General features: G+C 44.7%; 1 protein-coding gene across 2 annotated transcripts in view; it reads right to left on the minus strand.

The window, feature by feature from the left end:
* The window catches only part of PARP1 (poly(ADP-ribose) polymerase 1), a 65246-nt gene extending 41398 nt beyond the window's left edge, over positions 1-23848 (minus strand). The window contains exon 1 of one of the 2 annotated variants that reach the window (XM_037405386.1): positions 23753-23848. The gene's annotated coding sequence lies outside the window, so the exon portion shown is untranslated. Of the gene's footprint in view, positions 1-21860; positions 21950-23752 lie in introns of those variants that run through there. The other variant, XM_037405387.1, reaches the window with a different exon arrangement.
* Positions 23849-25044: the final 1196 nt, after the last annotated feature.

Below are 25044 nucleotides of genomic sequence, written 5' to 3' on the forward strand. Positions count from 1 at the left end.
GAGGGTGATGCAGAAGACAAGCAGCTCTTGTCTGCCTTGATGCAGTGACAGTGGCTGCTGTGGCTGCAAAGAAAGCAGCTTTGGCGTTTCTCAAAGTAGAAGGTTCCAAGTTTGCTCACCGGGTCTTGTTTACAGGTACTTTGCTTTATCCCTGCTTTTGCTCTGTCTGAATAAGGGAGTTATTCCCGCCTGCCCCAGAGTCAGCTTTGGCAGAGGTCTCATTGCTATTCTCAGCCTCCTCAGGTCATGTCCCCTCTGCTGTGTCAGTCTGATCGCATGGTCTACAGTTACATTTCAGAAACTGCTTTTGGAAAGCATGGTCCTCCTTTACAGTGTCTCTTTAACAGGATCAGCCAGTTGCAAGGACCAGTGTCAAGGCTGAGGCCAGTAATCCTCTGTTTCATTAAAGGACCAACAAATCAATGACCTCTGTGAGAGATCCTGGAGCCCTATGGTCTTCCTCTTTCGAGGGCTGCATATGTACTTGCTAATTTGTTGTCATGTGCATGCTTATCTCAGTGGCTGCTCATTAAGTGAGACCCATTATGATTACTGCTGATGGGAAAAATGCTCAGACCCCCCACTGAACTGAGTCTGTAGGAGTGAATAGGATATGATAACTTTTGTTATCTCCTTTCCTAACATCAAGAATTCAGTGACCAAACCCAGCAGGGAACATGTAGCAAGGAATTTGCATTTCCTAGCCAAGGCAAAGCATATGGAAATCAATTATCTAGGGCATGAAACGCTCATGGTTCTCCCAAAGGAAAATACTGTTTAGTTTAATCATTCTGCAACTAGTCTTAATTAGTTATCATGCGTCATATTTCTAGTCACATCCACAGGAACTAAAATAGGCCAGTATATGACAGCGTATGCTTCCGAGGACAAAGTTAAAAAAACCCTAAAAATAACAGCACTATGGTTTACACCAGCTTTCATATAGTGCAGCTTTCATACCGCATCTCTGTTTTGGCCACCTGACACCTTCGAGGTCAGAGAATCCTGGCCAGGAAGGACCCTGTCATGAAGCAGCCCCACACAGTTGCTCCTACTGCACAGTCCAGTTAAGCACACCGAGCCCAGAGCTGCTCCGAGGAAGTTTGGTGTCAGTTGTGCTGGTCACAGCCAGTCTGCAGTGCCTGGCACATGGGTGCAGAGAGCTCACGCAAGGGCAGGTGATGGTGGTGCCATGGTGAAGCAGCCAATGCCATTGCTATATATCAGCAGTTCTGCTGGCCGTACTGCTGCTGCTGCGGTACCATTACTGAAACCAGATGATGAACTGTAGCCCTGCTGCCAAAAGAGGCACTGAACTTTTTCTCCAGTGCCTGTGTGGTTAGTGGCATGTACTTTTTTATCTGCTATAAGGAAAATTAAGACCTTTAGACTGATGTATCCTCTAGTTTTCAAATGTCACTGTTAAAAAAAAAAAAAAGGTGCTAGCAAAGCTTTCTGCCTTCCCTAGTTCTGACCCAGCAATGTTTCTGAACTCATTCACGTGCATGGGTCTTATATGCCTGTCTAGAGTTAAACATACACTTAACATGTCTTGTTGGATTCTTACGTCTGATGCCCAACACATATTTTCTCCATAACTTTGTATTACACAGTTATCTATTGAGGTGACACTAGCACCCAAAAGTGTAAGCTTCAACAGATGAGAGTTTCTATAGCTCTTCAGACAGTTGAGGGGACAGTTCCCAAGAGACCTCTTTCTTACAGTTCTTTAAGGTTTCCCGTTTCACAGAGGTTACCTATGATCCCACATTGCTGCCATTGCCATCAGGTGACCAATGCAGTGAGCCAAATTCAGAGCTGACCTTGAAGTCTGAATACACTGACAGTATTACAGCCTTTTACTCTGTCTTTGGCTTTGAATCATTACGCAACCAGTTTTGAGGGGATCTGTATTCCTGAGGGGATCAGCACATATCAAATCCACCTGAAAGGACAAAGGGCCATCTTGGATGTGACCACCACAAAGTGTTTGGGCACTCACAGGCTCTTCAAAAGAAAATTGGACAATTTATTTGGAAACTTGTTGAAGGGGGTTTTCCCTTTGGCTTTTCTTAGTGACAGATCTGTGCAAGGCTCTGAACAATTTTTGACTCTCAGATCAAACATGATTTTTGAACGTTTTTGTTCCTCGCTTAAAGGTTATCTGAACCAGTAGCTCAGACTAATTCCCCTGGAGTTGTAATATTTGAAGTCTCAGTCTGGGCACACATTCTGCAACTCTGCCCCCTTTTTTTTAACATGTCCCTAATTATTTTACTTGGGAGTGTTTAAAGAAGATGGAGCCAGACCCTTCAGAGAGGTGCACAGCACAAGGATGAAAGGCAATAGAGGCAATCTGAAACACAAGAGATTATGGCTTTGATAGCAGGGAAAAAGGATTATCCTAAGTGTGATGAAGCACTGGAGCAGGTACCCAGGGAGGCTGTGGGATGTCCATCCTTGGAGATACTCAAAACGCAACTGGATGAGGTCCCGAGCAACCTGCTCTTGCTGGACTTCATTTGAGCAGAGGCTAGCAGTGGCCCTCTTCCACTCACCCCAATCTGTGACTCTTATGAAGCCTATTAGCAGTGCATGGAAAAATTTTCTTTAAAGGAGCAGTAATTCTTATGTTCCTGGTGAAGAACCAATGGAGTAACATGGCATTTGACATGTTACCAAGGAGAGAGCCATAAACTCCACACAAGCATAGGGACCAAATCCTGACAGTAGCTGAGCACAGACATCGAGCTTAATGGAATCTGAGGTTATTCATCATTTTTTAAGATCCATTTTTAAGAAAGGGAATGAGTATGAGATCCTTTTCACACTAAATTACATGTCAAAATGTCCAGCAAGTTCAGTGAATGCAAGCACAGATGCCTCAGTTTTCGAGCTCAGAATCTGTATTGTAGTGGAGTCTAATAAAGATTCGTGCGAAGTGCTTCACCCCATCCTTTTCTATAGCAAAAACCAGAAAGCACACTCAGAAAGGTGATATCATGGCTGCTTTCTGAAGGGAGACTGAAATCACAACCATCTCCCTTCAGTTCCCTCTGTGGTGGCCTCAGCTATTCTGGATGGCTTTCTGACTTGCAGTGACTTTCTCAGCAAAACCTGTTTTCACTCTGGGTTTCAAATCCCACTCAAGCTTTTCTTCATGGAGGAAAGACACAAACACCGGTTCATCTCTTTCCAATCAAAGAACATGCAGTGCCAGACGATGAGGCACCAGATTCTTTATTCTTGATTGAAGCTAATTAGTGTTTCCTCTAAAGAAGATTAGAAAAAAATCCACCAGGTCTTCAAAACAGAAATTGCCTGAACTCACAACCAGAGCAGCGGTGCCTGAAGGAACTGGACTGGCTCATACAACTCCACAGGTTTACAAATGCTTGTTTGGACATCTCATCCATAGGTGAGGAGGAAAGCCCATTGAAGGCAGTTCCTTTAGCTTGCTTTACAAGCAGCAGAAGTCTCTGCTTATAAAAAGCTAGCTACAAAAAATCCCCACACTTGGAGAAAGTATGTTGCTGCCCTTTTGAGCTCCTCTAATCTTCACAGTAGGAAACCCAACCATATAAGGCTCAGGAATTCCTACTGTAGGCTGCAGCTATGGCTGTAGTCAGGATTTTAACCCCATCTCTCTGTGCAGGGGAGGCTCCAGGACTGTGGCCTGGTGATGGCTCCAAGAGGTTTTGAGTCAGAAGGCAGTGGAGGCTGAAGTCCTTCCCTTTCTTGAGGGTTGTGTTGCCCTAGTCCTTAATTCCAGGCACAAGAGCCCTCCAGCTGCCCACACGCTTACTGTGGGCAACAGGCACAGTCCTGTTCTACAAAGTCCTGAGCTGGGGGCTTTCCCTTATCAGGCAACCTCAAAAACCACAGGGTCACCCCACTCTGCTCACAGTTGGCAGCACAGAGAAGGTGTCCTGAGCCCTTGCCTGGCTCCTGCCTTTTCTGGGCTTAGATTTCTGCACCTGCTCCACACAGAGAAAAACATGGTGCTCCTCATGGAGAGCCCATGCATCCTGCTGGATGGATCACATCCTGCTGGATTCACAAGGTAGACTCTGCACTGAAAGTATTTTGTAATACACAGTCTTACTGCACAGGACACTGAGGCTCTGCGCAACATGCACTGGGATGAGCAAAGCAGCCAAAGGAAAAGAATAAACCTCCTGGTGTTTGCTTGTTCAAAGTAGCTATTAGCAGGCACAATTAGCCTCCCCTGCCCTGGTCTTCAGAGCATGCACAGAGATCTTGGAGCAGGAGACACGGTAAGGCTGGGAGCCAGCCATCTCCCAGGCCCTGCACAAGCAGATGTGTTGCCCAGGAAAGACCCTCGCGGGGCATTTCCCTCTGGTTCCTCACAGCTGACCAATCTCACTTTTCTACTGGGTGTGGATGAATGTCTCTCTGCTGTTTCTACCTCTGGGATCGGTTATGTTAGAGCTTGGATCTTTGTTCTCATCCTTTCCCACCAAAAGTTTGGTTTCACCAGTACCCACCGCTGCAAGTCACAGTGGCTGGTGCACAGTTACAAGACTCTACCCTCTCTGCATTTCAGATACCACTGTAAAGTCTGCTTCCTCTTTACCTATTCAAACTGAGGAAGATATATGCACCCACTTCATAACGAGTCACAGTCCTGGGAGAAACTTCTGTTGTGCACACACTGCTGCACTAAATCAACCAGACAATTTTTCAAAGCCTGATTTGCTGGGCAGCAGCTGAGGTCTGACTGGAAAAGACAAGTGCCAATACAGTGTCTGTGACTGAAAAAGAGGTGGCTGCCAGGCTTGAAGGGGTTAAGGATGCTGGTGATTAGCCCTCCACCCCCCAGGTCTCTGCTTACTATCTGTGAGACAGGAGGGCAGCTGGTGCACACTGCAAACATTTCTTTGCATCCAAGTGGGGTATGGAGCCCACTTAGCCCAAGAAGCAGCTTCACTTTGTGAACCTGACCCCCATCCGTGCCAGACGCTGTGCTCTGTGCTTTACCTGTTTGCACATAACAAGTGTAACCAAAACATCCCTGCTGGCACCGAAACAAGAGATTTGAATTCTCTATCTAGTGAATCTTGTCCAGAAGACTCAGTTCTAATACAGCATTCCTCCTACGTTAGATGCAATGCTTTTTGGAGTCAGAAATTGTCACCTTTGACTCTTAGAAACAGGTGGTTTAGTATTGGCAATATGAAATAGTGAAAAAATAAGATGCTGCAGAAAAAAATATCAGCAGGTATGTAAGAGGAGAACTAGAAGGAGCATAAAAAGGAACAGAATAGGAACTAGAAGACAAAGAGGATCCTGGATGAAGAACAACCTAAGATTCAGAGCTGGGCTGCAGAGTGGCACTTTCCCTACCTCTTAGAGACAAAATTGAGTTTGGGGCTCAGGCTCCAGTACCTCCTCAAGCGCCAGATTTATGGCTAGTGACTAATTTTACAGTAGGCCAAAACAAACTCTGTATCTGAATGTAGCTTTACTGTGGGGAAATGTGCCTGTGAGCCCAGGCAGAAAGCTTACGGCCTGGCACAATTCTCATGTGCTCCAAGATATATATATATATTTTTTTTTTTTTGCGGGATGAAGCTAAATTCCATTGCTTAATGGTAAAGATCACATGGATTTGTGCTGAACAGACGGGAGAGGTATTGCATAAGGACTGGTTCCTGTGTTCTTTGATTACTGCCTATTAGCCTTTATCTCAGACTCTTGGAAACATCAGCTTTCTATCAAAAGGAAATGTCACTGATTTAGCTAATATACTTTTTTTCTTTCCTTTGCAAGAAGATCTAATTGACTTTTTTTTCAGTTCAGTACAGTTTTAAAAAGGGATATTTAATGTCAGGCATTAAAGTTTCCATATTGGCTTGCAGAGAAAATCTCAACTCACAGATGCACTTGTCAAGAGGAAGAAAAGGCAAACCATGCCTCCCTTCCCTGCCATACATAGGAAAGGATTTGTCTTGGTGTAGCTCTGCTATCCAATTGCATAGGTCATTTTATGTCTGAAAAGAGCTTTTTCCACCAAGTTCTTCCTGAAGGGCTCTGATTGATGGGAGTGCTGCCTCCGGTGCCTACTACCTCCAGCACCTGTATGGCTTCATTCAAAGAAACACTGAATCTGGCAGGCCTGCGACTTGCTCCTGCCCAGAAGTCAGGGAAACCTGCCAACTGCATGCAACCAATGTTTTGCATTTTCCCCAGCTGAGTAATTCCCCAGCTTTACAGATCAAGCAAGAGGCATTAAAATTGCTTTGCAATACTGAATGCCAGGCCCTCTGAAGCAAACTGAGGAGTTAAAATTGTAACAGATCTGTTGAACACTTGTTTAATTTTGTGTGTCTGGCTTAAACTCCTTGACTGCAGACTTAAAGCATAAGCATACGCTTTGCGCAATAGTCATTCAAATATTTGCAGAATCAGGGCCATCTGAGGCACCGTTCGTACTACATGACAGTCTATGCAATAGCTAGATCACAGCCATCTCCTGCCACCCCATGGCAGCCTGATGGCTGATGTCAGACTTGTTTAAGAAACCAGTGTTAATTTTAGTGAAGTGCCACATATAATACAACTAGTGAGCTCTGAGAGGTGACCATGTGTTCAGAACTGCCTGCAAGCCACCCTGGTGCTGTCTCTGCCACCACTCTCACAGCAGGAGATCTTCCCCAGATGCCAAAGCACACACTGACGAACCCATGGCACAGGCTATGGCAGGCTCTGCTGCAGACAGACACACACACGCTTGTGCCTCTAGAAAAGCCAATTAAATAATAACCTGACCTGCAAAATGCCAGATATTTAGCATCAAAACCTTCCTTTGTCTTTTGCGTATGGGAACAGGAGAAAGCTTTGACTACTGCAAGTAGAAAGCTGGCTCTGGCTGCCACTGCAGCATCAAGCCTTGTTATCAAAGTCTGCTATGTTAATCTGAGACTACAGCCAGTACTACAGCCCTGTGCCTCCCTGGGAACTCCGCTCAAGTGTGTTTTTGTGAATCCTAGAAATATTAATTGGTTATTAACAACAACACAGTATAGTTTATGGGAAGGCACAGACTGCCACATACCAGGAAGCTCTAGTGGATTTTATCGAGGACTACATTCAACAGTCAATTTGCCAGATGGGAACAGATCACACTCACCTACTGAATATCTCGTCCACCTCCATGATGTTTCAGGGGAAGGTCTGAGACTACGAGCTGAAAGAAGCTATAGTAATGCAAAGCGCTATCATGAACTAGGCAAGACAGATGAATAGACAAGTTCTCAGAAAGTGGGCAAATAAATGTTAACAGGATGCCGCAAGGTTATATTCCTTCCCCACCCTGCCTCAGGGTCAGTTGACACTGTGAAGCGTGAAGATTTCCATCTGTGTGTTAAAAATGGTAACCACTGCTTTTATCCAGAGGAATATCTAATCCTTTCTGGTAATCTACTAAACCATTTGCTGGCTATGCAAATCATGAAAAGAACATTTGAATACTGCTAATTGCTAAAAATAGCCTTATTTTCATCAGCAGAAGAGCTGGCAGTTCTTTCAAGTCATGTTAAAAATACTGCTTTGGTATGACTTCAGCAGAGAGCTGCCACCTGTGTGTGCTACGAGAGTAAGCGGGTCTGCCTTGTCCCTGGACGGGATTTCCTCCAACACGTCACACTACTTGTGGGTCCCACAGCTCAGAAGCAGCTAAGCTACAAGGTCTAAAACCATGGCCGCAGTAGCAACCCAGTACCTTGCGTCTGTGGTTTCTTCTTTGCAGCTCTGCACATTTCGAGTCCAGTTTAAGGGCATATCTCTGACTATTGGGTTGAAGAGAAAAAAAATGTTACTTCTTATTAGGCAGGAACCTTCTGGTTCCTTTGGTGTGCAAGCCTGGTGGTCTGAAGCCACAAAATGACATGCTGATTGCTGTTGATACCTGCTAATGAAGAACAGCAGCAAGTGTTGGAAAATGACTGTGACATACCAATGAGTACCATTTTAGTGCGTGACAGCTTGGGACATTTTGCTTATAATAATATTTAATAAATATGTGGAATTTCTTTGGATTTTAGAAGGTAGCCTGCTACAAAACCAATTTTCTAAACAATGCCTTCATTTCTAATCTGAAATAAAAAGATCACTGGTGTATTTTTGGGTAGAAATGTTTTAAATGTTGGGAGGACATGATTTTCACTCAACATTAGCAGGAAGCTTTTGAAAACAGCTGGTTTCTTCTACTCAGGATGAGAGAACTCATGCAAAAAGCGCAAGTGCTGTGCTTTTAAACACAGACCCATGATGTAGCTGTGTTACAGTACTGAATCCCATTTCTGAAGTTACTCTTAAGTCAAACATTTTGTCTTAGCCCAGCTGTGCTTTGAATTTATGAATGTGGAAAGCGGAGGAAGAATGCACAGCTCACAGAATATTTAAGACAGTTCAGCCAGAATAGGACTGGAGACATAAGAGGTGCAAATGTGTCTACCCACTGCAGGGGAGTGTAGATACACTGATAGCCCTTTTGCTAACCTACAACTATATCACAGTATTTTTTTGTTTCTCTTTGAATCGGCACATGTTGGGATGGAAATACAGCTTCTGCTGTGCTATGAAGAGCAGCAAATTGGGCCCAGCACCACAGGTGACCCATGTGCCAGAACTGTCCCTGAAGAGTGGGTCCTGCAAGCCCAACACGAGGAGCTGTCAGTGGAAGCATGTATGTTAACCTCAGCTGCTCGGATGTGGCAGCCAAAGAGACACACTTATCAAAATATACTAGACCCCCGAGGCTATGCTCTGTCCTGTTCAACTAGATCTAATTTTGTTTTGCTGCCTTTCAGAAGTACAGATAGGGGCCAGCAAGGCAGCAGGGTGTAACCACCTCTGGATTCTTCCCGTGAAGCAATGGATAACAGTTGCTTCCTCCAGCATGTGCTAGTTCACAAAGGTACATGGAAAGTGCTTAGTGGGACCAGGCAAAAAGCAAAAGTTCCAGTCAGACCAACATACCTTGGTGGCCCAAAGGAACAGCGTGTCCTTTACAAATAATTATACGTATTGCTTTTTTTTTTTCTGCTTTTTTTTTTTATTTTCCCTTTTCCCTTTTATCCCCTAATCTGATGTTTTCTTGCCTTCATTGCTTCTTCCAGATGTATTTGTAAATAGGATATCACAATCCAACATCTAACTAGAGAGTAAATCTTTAGGGGAAAAGAAAGAAAGAATTTACAAAACATATGCTACATGAACGAAGAAAGAAATTCTTCGCATTCTATCCAGTGCAAGTTCCAGCTAGGCACTCATATCCATGGGACAAATAAAGAAATTTGAAAAGATGCTGTCTTATAAATAAAGACCAGATCCAAGGTTCTGTAGGGGATGGAGGGAAAGGAAGAAAAAGGGTGCTGTTCATGAGCCTAAAATGAGAAATCAACCACACTCACTAAAGCTCATACTGGATGTGATGATATGACACACTTGCTACAAAGTCACACAGTGACATTGTGCCCGAGCTTTTGGAGAAAAGGATGCACTCACAGTGCTGTGACTGTGGCCAGCTGGCATGTAGCTGCCCTCCCAGAGATCCCGCCATGAGGACCACGTGCAGTGCATGCCTTGCATGCAAGATCAGGAGGAAGAATGGCTCTGACAAAGCAGGGAGCCTTGCTGGAGAGGAATTTCTGCTAAAAAACAGGCTAAATTTGTAGAGGCATCATGTTTCTAACAGCGATAGGCTAACTATATCTGCTTCTCTATAGGGCAGATGAATAGCATGTATTTCAAAGAAAGAAACCCCAACAATTGAAGGAAGTCAGAAAGCTAACAAGCAAGTTTCCTGAGCAGTAGCAGAAGAGGTTTGGGAGCCAGGGACTGACAGCTCCCACCTGCCCCTGCACTGAGGCTGAGCTCCAGTGTCACAGTCACATCCATCCCTCTTTCACACCATGAAGGTAAGCCTGGCCTAGCAGCAGCGTCTGCTTGTTCTAAGGGTTCTGGAATACTTCCAGCCCTTGTGTTGCTCTGAGCAAACCCAATACATTCTTATGTGGCAAATTTTCTCCCATTAGTTGAAATGACATATTGATCACCAGTTAAACCTAATGATACTTGTTGCTGCTAGCTGAATACAACAGCTACCCAACCTGGGTGCTGCAGGAATACAATATCTGTTCCTGTCTCAGGAACTGCTTATCCAGATTTAATATACAGAAATACAAAGAGCTAAATATTAAAGCTCAAGAGAGTAATTTACACTGGAACTGTAGAGCAGGCAATATTAATTCTGCCTTCCCAGTCCTGACCTGTTGCACAGAGACTCTGCACACACTCTCTCCCTCCCCTACTGTCCCTTACATGCTCTAGTAGAGTTAACAGCCTCTCCTTATCTGGTCATAATCCAGCCATGTGGCACTGGTGCCCGTAATTTAACACTCCCATTGCTGCTACACAGATGCAAAACTTTTTATAAATGTGTTCGGCTGACCAGCTTCCTTAGCCCCCTTTAGCCAAGATTACAGGAACATCTATGGTGTTTTGGGGCTGAATAAAACTCTGTCCAGTCCAGTTTGGGGCTGTGGTCCCCTGTGCTTCATAAGGCTGCTGATGGAGCCCAAGAAAAGTGTCCCAGCATTGACATGTGTTTTAGGGGGCAGATGGATCAGCTTCCTTGACCCACTAAAATAACAGACATGCATCATGCACATACAGATGTTAAGCATCACTCAGTGTTTCCTCCCAGATGGGACCTGTTTTTTTCATATTGCCTAATTCTTTCTCCCTAAAAATACCCACCCTTTACAAGCCCATCCCACCTGCTGCAGGCTACCAGGCCCTGGTGCAATACAGCAGTGTGCAGCACCAGCAGAGCTCTGGTCCTGCCACCCTTTAGAACTCCAGCACTGCCTCACTCTGCACACCTAGGAAGAGCTCTCTGAAGGTCAGGGGTTTTATTTTGCTTGCTGAATGGCATACTGTACCCTCACAAGGGAGTCTCATTAGTTAATTGAAAGAAATTTGATTATTAGAGAAGATTCCATTAATAAATTAGTGAGTTCCATCAAGGGATCTCAAAACATTTCTCCAACATAAACTTCATTTCACATCAGCTGCTTTTTGCCTTGCCCACTCAGTAGGATCTCTTTTGCAAAGAAGAAAACCAAAGCCAGCTGCAGAAGTCAGGACCCCCAACTCTCAGTCCCTTGATCCAACTTCTGGTTGAACTTTCTTCTGGTGACAAATCAATTGCATATGCGCTATATGAGATGACAATGTTATGTAAGTACAAAGTAGTAGGATTATGGGTGTGGGGGAGAAAGATCTCCTGGGGAGAGGGGACATTTTGCATCAATCACTCCCTCCCCCACAGCCACCCACCGACTGCAGGGATTTTTCAAAGCACTAAAGATTATACAGTTTGGTACGTTTTAATCAGTTTCTTACCCCATAGAATTATGGTAGAAACATTGCTTAAAAGAAAGTAGACACACAACAATTAGGGGCTGTGTAACCTGCAAAGGAGCTACACATGTGACAGCATGTGCACTTCAGACACCACGGAAGAGACCATAGCTACTGCCTGATGCCTCATATGACACCACTGGACAATAACTGTGCCAAGTACTAGGACTGCAATTAAAAAGTGACAGCATATTTCAGTGCAAAGTAGAGCAGAGAAGCCTGGGAAAGGGCTGTGGCAACAGGAGATGAGATACCAGGATACACATCTTGCCAGAGGTAGTGAGGAAAACCAGATTCTGTTCAAGAAGGAAGAGTGTAGGTTGGAAGCGGGCTAGAGGATTGATGCTCTGATCCTAGTTTGGCACTCTAGAAAAAAATCCTTTGTGCTAGAAGTCAAAGTTGTGAGCCACATCTTCCTCAAAATAACAGTGAAGATCTCTGTCCCTGTCCTCATTTTTCTTTCAAACCTTCAAATATTTTTCCTGTCCTGGGCCACAGACATGGAGAGGAAAGGAAGGTACTGAGGCAGCTCTCTGGGCCAAAGGCATCAGAGGAGGAAGGGAACAGCACCCTGGGCCTGCTAACATCATGGCAGCTACGGCCCAATGTGGCAGCCTTTGGGCTGCTGCTTATCTCTGCTTATGTTAGAGTTGTGCCTGAAGGCCTCATCCCTAGAGGGGAGAACACCAGTAGCGTGGAAGAGGGCAAACATGCCAAAATAAGAGAGGGAAGTCTCGTCTGCAACATGCGGTAGTAATCCCTTCTGGGCCATAAATCTACCATCTCTAATTTTAACAAACTGCCTGAATCTGACAGTCATGGAATATAGTATCATCAAGGCTATCTGTTGAACCACAAAAAAAGTGTTTTATTTCTCCTGTTCATTGAACAGCCCTAAGAATAAAAGAAACACCTAACAGGCATCCAGACTCTCCATCCTGTCTCAGATCACCTGAGCCTGGCAACTTTCTGCAGCCTACTCTCTGCTTAGTCCAGCAGGATGCACAGCTGTTGCTTAGGGATACTACAGGTTATAAATCTGCAGAAGTTCACTCCCTGCTGTCTAGAGGTACACATTATTTCTCTGTGAAACCCATTCCCTACAAGCTTCATCAAATGCATCTTAGTTCTAGTACCGTGCGATTCAGTTGATTACAGCTCTGTGTTCATTTTAACCCCTGCTTCCTCGCTGGCCTAGGAGAAATGCTGGTACAACGCCTACGGAGGGCTCGTACCAGCTGGAGGATGTGCTCCCTGAACGGCAGCTGTAGTCAGTGCTGCAGGGCCAGATAATTGTTGTGAACAGGGATGCCTGTGGGCAGAGCGAGCCAAGTGCCTGTAGGGTGACCCGCCACGAAAAAGACTGCTGGGGAAAGATGCTTTGGAGGACCCGTGCTTGGTGTAAGGTCCTCTGTGTGGATTTGCCCCGTCTAAGACATTCGGCTGAGGCATTTATGGTGAAGACTAATATCACTAGGCTCCTCATCTTGTCTGTAGAAAGGCTCAGCCTACCCTTGAGAGCTATCTTGTCCATGTGAGATCACCTCAGGGTGCCTCACAATACTGCTTGCTCCCCTGAGCTGCCGTAGCACGGCTGCTTTATGCCTATATCCTCTATGGGCAGTGGTGTGGGTGGCAAAGGAGGGATCTCACCCTAGCAAACTGACTTTTCTGCTAGGTTTTCCTCCCACCTTCCGTGCTTCATAAAGAAGTAGCCAGAGTGGGCTTAGATAGCTACACTGTTAAATCCTATTGATATATTCCTGCTTATGCTAGTGTGAGTCAAGCAAGGCAGAAAGTTCATCTCGTGGAAGCTAATCTTGAGTACCTATTTCTGTTACTTTATGAATTTTAAAGGTTTGAGGTTTTTTCAGGGGCAGTGCTTATTCTTGTGAAAAATCATTATCTGCCATACATATCTGCACAGTGACAGCACTGTGCAGCTGGAAGGAAGCAAACACAACAGCAAGGCAAGCCCTTTCACAGGCTGCACGTGAAAGAGCAAAGAGCATGGGATAAATATGGATTTAGTGCCATTCCTCCAGTGATGCTGACAGGGACATCCTGGCATCCTGTGATATAGCTGCTCCTGCACAGCTTTTCACCCTTCTCCCTCCATTTGGGCACAGCAGCTTCAGCTCACAAGGCACATGCAAAGTCGTCGTTACTGCTGACCAGCAATCCAAACACATGGACAGCACACAACGTACCTCAGTCTCTGCCCATGTCCCCAGGAGCCAGAGTGAGATTTATGTAACTCTGTCTACTCTCACGCTGTGGCTCAGTCTGAGTCACGGGGCCGAGTCAACGCTGCAAACTTGGCTGCAGATCTGCAGCAAGCACTAACCTTTTGCCAGGGGCTGGCCCCAACAGAAGCCCAGCAAAAGACCAAGCTGCCAGCACCTCATCCCCTGTGACAAATACGCTATGAGGGGAGGAAGCAGACTCAGTGACAAGCTTAGCCCATCTGCTCCTAGCACTCTGGTGCTGCAAAGTTAGGAAAACATCCTCCCAGCCCCTGCCAACAGCACATAGCAAAGGGGGGATAGCAAGGGATTGAATGCAGGCACTTAGCCTCCAGCCCCACTGACCAGAGAGGGGAGGCTTCCTGACCCACCAGAAGAGAAAAGGAATCAGGCAAACAGTGGCATCCGGAGCGAACACAAGCACTCTGGCATCAAAAAGCTTCCCTGGTTCCACCCCAGGTTCCTCTGCCAGTACAAACACCAGTGTAAGAGTGAAGCACAGACTTGAGAACTCAGCATGGCAGGGTTCCTGGCATGAGAGTGGCTGGCGAGCACTGGGCCAGAGCAGCTGGCTGAAAGGAGTGGGTGCTGCAAGCCAGTGGGCTAGCCCCAGCACATGCCTGTCATGTAAAGAAGTGGGGATACAGGGGAGCTCCTCTCTGTGCTCTACCTCCATGTTGTTAATGGGTCAGGAAACCTCTCCCAAGGACCACTCAGCACTTCTCCCAAGCAGCAAGGCCCTGCTGGCTCCTGACACAGGTAACTAGTGACCCATTAACCATGCACATGCTGGAGATGGTGAGAGAAGCAAAGGTCCAAATGCCCTGTTTCTCTCAGAAGCAGGAAAGAGAACATAAAAATGATGCAGACAAACTTCTCAGCCCATGCTAAGCTGGACCAAAAAGCCAGGGCAGTGAGGAGGCAAGACAGTGGCCCCTGAGGCAGCTCCTTGCTGTCATCCCTAGGGTTAGACACAGGCCCTGATAATGCATACCATGAAATGCTGTCCAGTATTGGTCCTGCGGTCTTGTGGCCTTGCCAGTTTGGAAACTCAACTCCTATCCCCTCTCTCAGCCATCACAGAGCAGCAAAGCTCAGCACTCCTCTCAGCAGATCAACGTTTCTGCCTGTAACCCCCTCACCCTGCAAGTGATGCAAGTGTTTGAGCTGTTATGAATGGACATTGAAAATATGCCAAGAAAATCTCCTGGTCCAGATTTTGCCTTCCCTTTTGTTGAATAACTCCAAAAAGCCTTCTGAGAAACCTGCAGCTGTTGGAATGCACATCTTTGCACAGCAAGATGAAATATCAGTGTGTGTTTTGGGGTTTTTTTAGCAATTGCTTGCTTTCAGTAAATGGAAGAGTAATCTAGAAAATGCTTGACGACTAGGCACATCCTTCCTTAGCATATTGGTTTACATCGCACAGAAAGCTAGCTTCATAATTCAGTTAATATCAAATGTGTGACATCTTGCAGCCTCTGTACAGCTACCAGCAAATGGGCAAAAGCAAGTCTAATTTATCCATTGATTGTAGGTAGCATGAAGGGGAAAGTTGCCTTCACTGTAAGACAGAGGAGGCTGCAAGTCAGACATCTAGAAAATATATTGACATTTCTTCATATATTGAAAAGGTCCAGGTTGTAAGACCTTTTATGTTTGGGCTTGTAAAAAAAAAAAAAAGTACAAAGAAACATATAACTTGGAAAAGGACATTTCAAAGTTGAACAAAACTTGAGAGATACTAGGAATAGTCAAAAAAATCTTGCACCTTAAATCAGATTCTGATTAGAACAGGGTGAAAGTTGACATGAAGCTTAAACGTATGGGCTCTCAGATGCCCGTGGCTCACCACCACTCCTACAGTAATCAATGTCTTCTTGATAAGGACAGCCCACAGGGTATTACCTCATTTATTCCAAACTGGCCACTGGATCAGAAGTAAGTCCTGGAATACTTTAATTTGCATTGCTTGTCCTCTGTGCTCAGTTCTGTCAGCAGGCCTTGCTCTCTGCCTTGTCTGCACTTGGCTTTTATTTTCTTTCTCCTCCCAGACTAGCGGGAGCCTGGGCAGAAACAAGCCTCTGGGGCCACGGAGTTTATAATATAGAGCTGTTTCTGCTCTTGGTAAAAATCAGCACACAGAAAGCAGCTGTAGGATGGTCTGTTTTTAGGCTATATCAAGGTACAATCTCTGCAGGATGGGGAAGAGTTTGTTCCGGGAAAACACCTGAATTTGCATCTGAAGCCCTCTGGGCAGGCTCTAATGAGGACAGGGTTCAAGCACTTCAGGAGAACTTCTGAATGGTGTTACCCTTCACTAACTATAGGTCAGCAGCATCATTTCAGCTTGCTGCCCAGCTAAGCAATTGAGTCCTCCCAGATTGGGAAGCTGAAACCAAGGGTCTAAACCAGGTGGATGTGCTGGGGGAGGCAGTGGAAAAAAAGGACAGAAGACAACCCTCTTAATCCTAGTCCTCCTGCAGTGAAGCTGCTCTTATGAGACACATTTTTGCATTAACTGCCTCTGTATGCCTCACTTGCTTTTTCCTCCAGTAATCCACCAGTCCTGACTGTTGTTCTACTTGGGGATGCCCTCCTTTGCCCTCACCAGAGAACTAATTCAGTGCATATTTCTGAAAAGAGACACCTCCACCTAGGACTCCCTGTTCAACCCCATCCCCATCCCTCATGCTCAGCAGCACCTCCAATGCTGTGGCTACCTCCTCAAAGCCATCACAGCCTCTTGCTCTTGTCCACTGCCCCAGATCCACTCAGGTGATTTAAATCTCATAAGCAAGACTCCATGTGACTCTTAACAGATTGTGGTAACTAAAAAAAAAATTACAAAAAAACCCAAACAGAAAAAGCCCAAACCAACAAAACAAAATCCTTTCTCAGGCCTTTTTGTTTTGTTTGGGGTTTTTTTAGGTTGTTTTTTTTTTTTTACAGGGCAGCCTCAGGCTGAAGCTTTGTCAATGTGGCTATTTCCCTTCATTAGCTGACAAAATGGCCCAAACTTCACTGTACCTGAAAAGGCCTGCCCTAGTAAGTTATTTTCCATCACTTGTCAGCAGGCAGTGACAGATCTTCCCCACAGGGCTCCTCTCCATCCCTCACAGCTGCCAGCTGCTCTTTTTCCTGGATGAGCAGGGAAAACAGGGCTAGAACTGCCTTTGCTGTGGCTCAGAGCTCAAAGGTGGCATCACTGGAAAAGCTGGAAAGCTGCCAATTGAAGTGTTTCTGGACACAGGGATTTTACTGTAATGCTGTAATCAAGGTTAGTGTACCCTAATCTACCAGGAGGGAAAAAAAAGCCCTTTCCCTTCCACCCTTGCACTCCCCAGGTAAATCAGTATTTGTTGTTTGTTGTAGCTCCTGCCAAAGGCCCAGGCCCCAACTTTCTTTACAGTGAGTTTGGAAGGTATTCCTGGCACTGTACACGTGGAGATGGTCATCTGTGCTGAGTGAAAAGACATTTGCTGTCTCTGATTGATTACTCCCCCAGAGACAGCAGTAATAGCACTCTTCCCTAATCGTTAAAGCAGCCATTGCAATACCAGCTGGCTTTCCCAGGCGCAAGTCAGCCACGCAGCTCTGCTCCCTACACCCTCTGCAAATGACTGAGCAAAGAAAACAATTTCATATGGCTGGTCCCCAGAGACTGACAAATCTGCACCTTCGTGCCATCACACAGCAGGAGGGAGCTGGAAGTTATAAACATGTAGGTGGTTTCTACCCATGAGCAAGAGAGAATAGGAAAGCCAGTCTGCCCCTAGAGTGATTAATCCTGCAATTTAACCAGCATTTGCTTCATCCTAAACAGGAATGAGTTTTCTGTAATTAACATTGATTTCCATTAAAGCTGCTGGCCCAGATTAAAACCAAGAGCTTATTCTCCAGCTCCCTTGTCTCTGTGGAAGGAACAAGGTGGCACTTCTGTGCCACTATGAAGGACAGAAGAGGCTTCCCACTCTGCAAAGGGCTGACACATGCCTCCTTGAGGAGGGGCTGCACAAATAGTTTGTGCTGAATTTTAGGTGCTCAGCCAACTCAAGACCTTCTGAAAGCTTGACAGCAACTACTAAAATCTCCCCAGGCAGCTCAGCTTTGACAATCACAAAACTGCCAGGTCTTGCACTCTGGATTCAGTTTAGTGTTTTTATAGTGCCCTCTCATGACAGCAATGCAGGTGCAACAAAGTACAGCTGCATCAGGTGAAGTGCTTTCACCTAGGCTTCTTTGGTCCCAAATCCTGTAACTGCTCTGGGCTGAGCAAACTGGTCACACGGGGTCATATCATATCAGGAGTGTCCATAAAACAGAAATGAATCGGAAGTGAGCAGAGAGAGATTCAGAAAAATTGAAAAGATGGAAGGGTGTGCATGGGGAAAATGCAATAGGTAAAGACCGACACACATTCAGTTAATAGTCACACTCCTAGTAAAGTAAATGGGAATGAATCTGGGCCATTGCATATCTTGACATATGATCTTGCAAAAGAAAAGGAGAACAAAGTTTGAATTGCAAAAAAGCCCCAAACAATAAAAACCACTAAACCAGCATTTGGTCACACTTTGGACACTTGATGGAAATACTTCCTTTTGAATTATCAAAACAAAAGAACAGAACAGCAAGAAATAATCACAATATGAAATGAGACTGAAGATTAAACTAGCGTGATTGAGAGGCAACGCTACCAGCTGGCCAAGTCAAATGGCTACAGAACATGTACCCTAGCTAACAGTAACAGAGCTTAGCCAAATGTTGCAGGTGGAAGACTTGTAAGTGCAGAACGTCTTGCTTTATTAGAAATTGGGTCTTTACAAAGTATTAGAAGGAAAGTTTGTGCTTTCTTTTTCTCACTTTTTTCTTTTCCTTTTCTCTTGCAATTATAACAGAAAAGTTACTTGATTTCCATATGCATTGCCAGAAATGAAATCAGTAACACACACAGGAGAATAATAATGAAAAAAGACTAGAAGGCACTATGCGCACAGTGTCTTATTGCTGAGGAACAAGTACTGCTTATAATGATGCATCCTGACTGTCTCCCCTTTGTAAGGCCATATGCTCAGTGGCCTCCAACCTGGAAACATTTTCCTTGAAGCAGATTTAAGATTTCCATGTCAAATGCCTACCTCTGCGTCAAGTTATGGTTCAGACAAAGAAATAAGAAGGTGTCTGAATAAAGGGGTTGAATTATGCTGTGGGCATAAACTTCCCTAAATAAGATGCATAGGAAATAACCAACCACACAAAGAGGAGCCTGAGGAAGAAAAGGCCAGCCACATGAGACTTCACTCAGCTCCAGCATTTCTTCTGGGGTGAAAGAACACACAGCATCACTTTGAATATAGCGACAACATTAATCGCAGTTGCTGTTATACTGCTGTGTCTCTCTGATCTGCCTCTCTGTCTTAGCCACCTTAAAAGTCTCACCTTTCAGATTATCAGCTCTCTGCAGCATGTTTGTGCAGTGCCTCAGACAGCAGGGCTTGACCTGCTAGACTTCAGAGTGCTATCACAAAATAAATGTTTAAAAATAATGGTAGCTATTATGCTGCAGGCTTTTTTCAGCTAACCCCCAAGCAGACAGAGACTTAGGTATGATCCTACAGTTGTACTGTGCATGTGTGAAGCAGCTGCTTGGCTGCACATCTTTATTTACAGGTAATCATTCACCTCCTGATCTTCTTAACATTTGAGTTGGAGTTTTAGATGTCTCTTCTTCAAAACGACTGGGGAGGCAGAAGCCCCTGCTGCACAGTGGCAGACTCCACCTTTGCTTTGCCATATGTATCAGCATCATGGTTCATAAGATGAGTATCTTTAGGGCAGCAAATTAACCTGAGATCTTTCTCGCCTTCCATTTAGCTGAAGTATATCTAACAAACTAGTACCTGAGTGGAGAAGCATTGAATTCACCATAGAAGGAAATCAGCAGGAATAAATACGAGAAAGCCTTTGTATTTTTCACAAAATAATGGAAATCCTAACACACACACACACACACACAAATAATCAATCTTTCCTTCAGGAGCCTGTTGCTGCAGTGGCTTTTCTGTCACTTCCTCCTAACAAACATCATAGGTTATGTTCCAGTGTAATACAGAGAATAATAAAGGTCTTTTAAAGCTTTGTGTAATTAGGGGAGATGAAAGAAAGGGAAGCTGTATCTTGATATGTCTCAGGCAATTGTCTGTCACTGATTAACTTAGTCTCTGCACTCTTGTGACTTTTAATTCCCTTATCCTCACAACTTCTCTGCAAAGGCAGACAGCATTGCTATCCCAAATCCCAGGGCCCCCAAGGAGCCACAGCACAGAGAGACAAGGGGCTCTGCACTGCCGCAGCTGAGCTGTGTGCCCCTTCCCTCAGCACTGAGATCCTGCCCCTCTCATGGGGTCAGTGCCGGTGACTGCATTTGGCCTGGCAGCCTTAGCACACCCTCACAGCACTGGTGTCCCGCTGCATGGGGCCAAAAGCTGGTGGGAGAGGTATCGGTGGTCCCTGCCACCAAGGCTGGCATTTGCAGCAGTGGGGCTGCAGAGGCAGGCTTGCAACACACTGCTTTAAGCAGCTCAAGTTCCCACGGCCAGAGCTGGTCTCTCCCACCCCAGCCCCATCAGCACCTCACTGACCTGAGCAGGCTCTGCCCATCTGGAGTCAGCAGGACACAACAGCCCCAGTACTTCTGTGGCTATGGGCCTACGCAGCAGCCTGGCTCAGTGACACAAGGAATCGGCGACTTGAACACTAGCCTCTCAAAGGAGAGACAAACGCGCTTGGGAATGCCTGGCTAGCTCTCTCTTTGCATTTTGCTATCCGATCCTCACCAGGTTAAAGTTACAGCAAAGTAGTACTTGGAACTAAAACAAAACAATAAATCTGCTCATCACTGTAAAGAAAGAACACAGCAAAATCCATTCTGCACTCCCCTATAACAGCTCTAACAGCTCAGCGTTCAGCCCTGCTCCTCTTCAAGTCAGTGAAAGCCAATGAATTTACATTGGCAGGCTTAATCAAGACAGGCCCAAGATCAGGGTCAGAAGTGAATCCAAATACAGAATTTCAGGCCTGCTTCAGTTTGTTTGAACTGGCTGATCTATTTCAGTGTTTTTGAAAGAGTTGGTCCTCTTGGTGCCAGTAGGAAAGGAAATAGCTTCAAAACATTTCCGCTCTTTATGTAAATAAGGTGCAGCTGCAGCAGCTGCTGGAAGCAGCATGATTGCAACTCTATTTTATTTCAGTCCATGTAATACATATCCCTGTTGGTTATTTAGGGTATATATAGTGCTATACGCACTTGGCAGACTAAGAGAAGAATCTATGATTATTAGTCCCTAGATATATGCTTAGTTTAGTGTTGAGTCATTTGCTCAAATGCATTACCGGAGTATTTGCTTGGATGAAGGTGTGAATTTAGTATGGCTTCATTCATTCTCCATTCACTTACCAGTATTCTAGAAAAGGAAATTCTTGATATATGTTTGCCCAGACACAGTACCCCTTAAATTAACTCATCCAAACAAATCCAGACCTAGGACAAATAACTAAATTCCATGATCCATGAGGGTAACCAAAATGGAACAGAGTTACCCTCAGATCACCATGTTCCATCAGCTTCGCCCCCTCCAAAGTTCAATCTGAGAGCTGACAAACCACCTGGAGATCAAGAATCACACTAGAAGAATAGCCACACACACACAAAAATAATTCTTTACTCCCTCCATGATTTTCCTCAAGAGGACCACTTATTCAATTTGTGGAAAAGAAAGCAGGAATTGCCAGTTAAACTAGTAATTTTAAACCAAGCAGTCAGCTTATTAATGACATAATTCATATCAGAATCAGCATAGCAGACAAGAAGAAATTGGTAGGCTTATGTAGAAGGCAAGATTTGCCTTAATAAGAAGTCAACTGTATAACCACACTAAACTACATACTGAAATCTTTCCTGATTTGTACAGCTTTCACTTATACTTTCCAGAAGTTAATAACTTTTTCTGGAAACGTATGTTACAATTGCATTCCAGCACAGTTCATATTTTTTTAGTTACATATCCAATTAAAAAAAAAACAAAACAAAAAGTAAATGAATGCCTCATTTCACTTGCCCACAGAGCACCTATGAAGGCAGGTGAACGTTTCCATACTTACATGCAGTGAGAGCTCCTTTTTCTTTTCCAAGCTTGCCATTATAATGATTCAAGAGGCTCAGACTCACTTCGTCAAAGTCACCCCATAGATCTCAGAAGACAAGAGCTGCAGTGACTGCTGCTTCAAGCTGGTGGTCTATCAGCAGAATAACTGAAGTCCCATTTCCAGTCACGCATGCTAGTTAGTTAATTAAGCTCTGCTCTTTCCCCAGGATTACGCAGTTCATTCAGAAAAGGCCATTTTGCTAGTGGTAAGCACACACAAGTAATCTCAGTTCCACAGCACTGTTTCTTCCCTACCCCCAGGAAAAGGTCAGGGTAGGAAATACAACAAGAAAACTATTCCCAGCACGTTGCAGCTGCTGGGTCACTAAGCTCCATAGCCCACGCTAACATCTCCTGTGATAAATAATTGTTTGGGCATGTCACTACAACAATGATCTACACTTAAGGCATAGCTTACTACAGAAATTATTTACTCTTTGCCAATCGCCTTGTTATTATTGAAACTAAATTGTTCCTACCCTACAAACACAGTGGTAGTTGAAGACTTTCTTTTAACATTTCTGTAGGCAATCTCAGCATAACAGAAGGACATTCATTTGAGCATTGCAGGTTTCCATCAAAGACTTTAGTCTCCTGAAAATGGATTTTCAGAACATATTTCCAGCACAGCTCTCTAACCAGGGGGTTGCTAGGGGAAGTAAAAAGAACTTTGCAGGTAAGGCAAACAGGACCTGACAATCACTTCTGTTAGAGCGAAGTATTTTCAAATTTGAGTCAAATGCAAGTATTTTTCATTAGATAAAGGAATTACAAAAAAGAAAAAAAGGAGTCCCAAGAGCCTATCTTACAATTGGCCACAGGTCAGAGCTGGACCTGCTCCACTCCTTTCCCATGTCTGCTCTACCACTTGCCTGCTGCCACTGCAAACCAGATCCCAAAGCTCAGCCAGTGAAAATCTGTTCCTCCTCTTCTGTGGAGCTCAAATCTCTACCAGCTTTGCTACCTGAATTTAATTTCCCTGGGGCTAGATAAATACCAGAGCTGGTATTAGGAAAGTCACAAGACTACATAGGGGCTGGGGGAAGAACACCCCCTTCCCTAGCTGGCAGCTGTTAAATCACTGTCTGATGAGAAACTGCACCCTGAAGTGCCATTCACATTTCCACCCTTTCCTCCCAGCTAGGGCCCTACTCAAACAGCTTAGCCAGGAATTGGGCTCAGCTGACTCTAAGCACCTTTGCAGTAGAAAAAGCCAGCTGCTTGTACAGGTCTTTAATGATGTTCTTTCAAGTCCATCTGCCTAAGTGCCTTATTTAGATAGCCCTAATCATGAAATTATGCCCATGTACCTGATAATAACCTTTTTTTGTTGTTAGTTTAAGATGAAGAGGCTACTTGTGCATCGATATTCCTTAATATGATGATGGCCAGATTCTAGTGTCTGAAAGAAATAATGCAGCAGTTCCCCAGCAAGCTCTCTAGCAGGAGCAGTCAACCTACCCCAGCTACCTGCCAGACTTCTCACCCAGCCACCAGATATATGTCACTTATTTGAGGGTCATCTTCACATGCAGGGAATATCCATAGCCTATCAGCAGATTACACTGGATGATGACACTGTAATGAGCATGTAGCTGGAGTCTGCAACAAGGTGTGAACAGGAGCCCAGAGCTGCCTGGCTCCCTCTCTTCTCAGGGAAGAAGAATTTCCCAGCAATGTCTGGGCATGCACAGTCTCTGTGGTGGTCATGGGATGCGGCTGGGGTGCATAAGAGGCACACTTCAACTGCCTGAGTGTAGCCTGAGTCTTGCTGCAGAGCTGCTCTGGTAGGGACTTTTCTATCTGTTTTACCTGCTTGGGAATTTTGAGTAACAAAGTATACCTAACCTCTTCCAGGTGCACAAAGGACATCAAGACTCCAGGGGTCACAGCCTCTCCTCTGCTGCTTTCTAAATGTATGATCTCTTCCTTTGCAGTCTGATGGAGCTCTGTAAAACAGAGAAACAGATGCTATGCTTCTGTACCACAGGAATGCTAGCTATTGAGATTAACTAATATTTATGAGGTGCTTTGAAACTAGGTGTGATGTATGTGTAAGTCTGATTATTTTAATAGACTTTCACATAGTACTAACATTGCCATTTACTAACGTTATTTTTCCTAGGCTATTTTCAGCAGCATTTTCAATATGTAACTTGGATTTATTCTCCCTTTGCCTATTTAAATTGTACCCACTGAAAAGGCAGAGGGCTCAATATGAAATCTGAATATTACCAGTGTATTTTATCCGAGGTGGCAGATTTGACACCTGTGAATTAGTACAGTGCTTTGTAATACAGTCTACTAGCAAGGGCTGTGATCTTGTCAGATCTCATAAACTAAACAAAGTCGATACTTGCATGGAAATCTTAGAAGAACACCCACATGCTATGTGAGGTAATATTTCACCTTCTGAATCATCTCTCATACCCCTGAGTCATTTCTAATGCAGGAGTTCAGCTAGGTGTTTGGGGTTCTTTGCTGATAGCTATTATAGTTACTACGGTTATTATGATTCAAAATATGTGCAGAGGGACTACTTACCATCTGTGGTCATTAAAGAGCTCAGAATTATTACCCCACAAGAACAAAACTATGCATATAGGTATTTTGCACAGGTAGAAGGCTGTACTTTATCTTGGGAAATCCTGCCAGCAATTTCATTTGGATTCAGTATTTTTATCCTTTTTTTTCCTGCCTGGAACAATAACAAACTGCTACAGGTTTTGTTTCTCCCAGACACCTGTGAATAATGGCTGTTACAAGAGAATAAAATGCTGAACATCCAGCAGACTCCTACAGTTCCTAGAGAACGTGGAGGGGAGCTGCAGGACATACCTCTGAATTTGGCCCAAAAGATTCTGTGTTTTGGACACAGCTGAGTGCTACTCACATAACACTAAGCATCTTCTCCTCCTCCTGAGTGCATTAAGATCAGAAGAATATGCTCTCAGAAATACACACTTGCATACCTAAATGGGTGCTGATGCCTGCAGTGCTTGGGCACTCTGCACATGCTCCTGTTATTTCCTGGGTTTGAAGGCCTGGTTGATTCTGAGAGTGGGCTGAGTCCTTGGGAGCCCTTGCTGTTATCACAGAGGTGGGCCTGAGCTGACAAATTTCAGCATGTGCAATTTCAT

This window comes from Falco rusticolus, chromosome 12, assembly GCF_015220075.1.
Source record: "Falco rusticolus isolate bFalRus1 chromosome 12, bFalRus1.pri, whole genome shotgun sequence".
In the NCBI taxonomy this organism is placed as follows: Eukaryota; Metazoa; Chordata; class Aves; order Falconiformes; family Falconidae; genus Falco; species Falco rusticolus.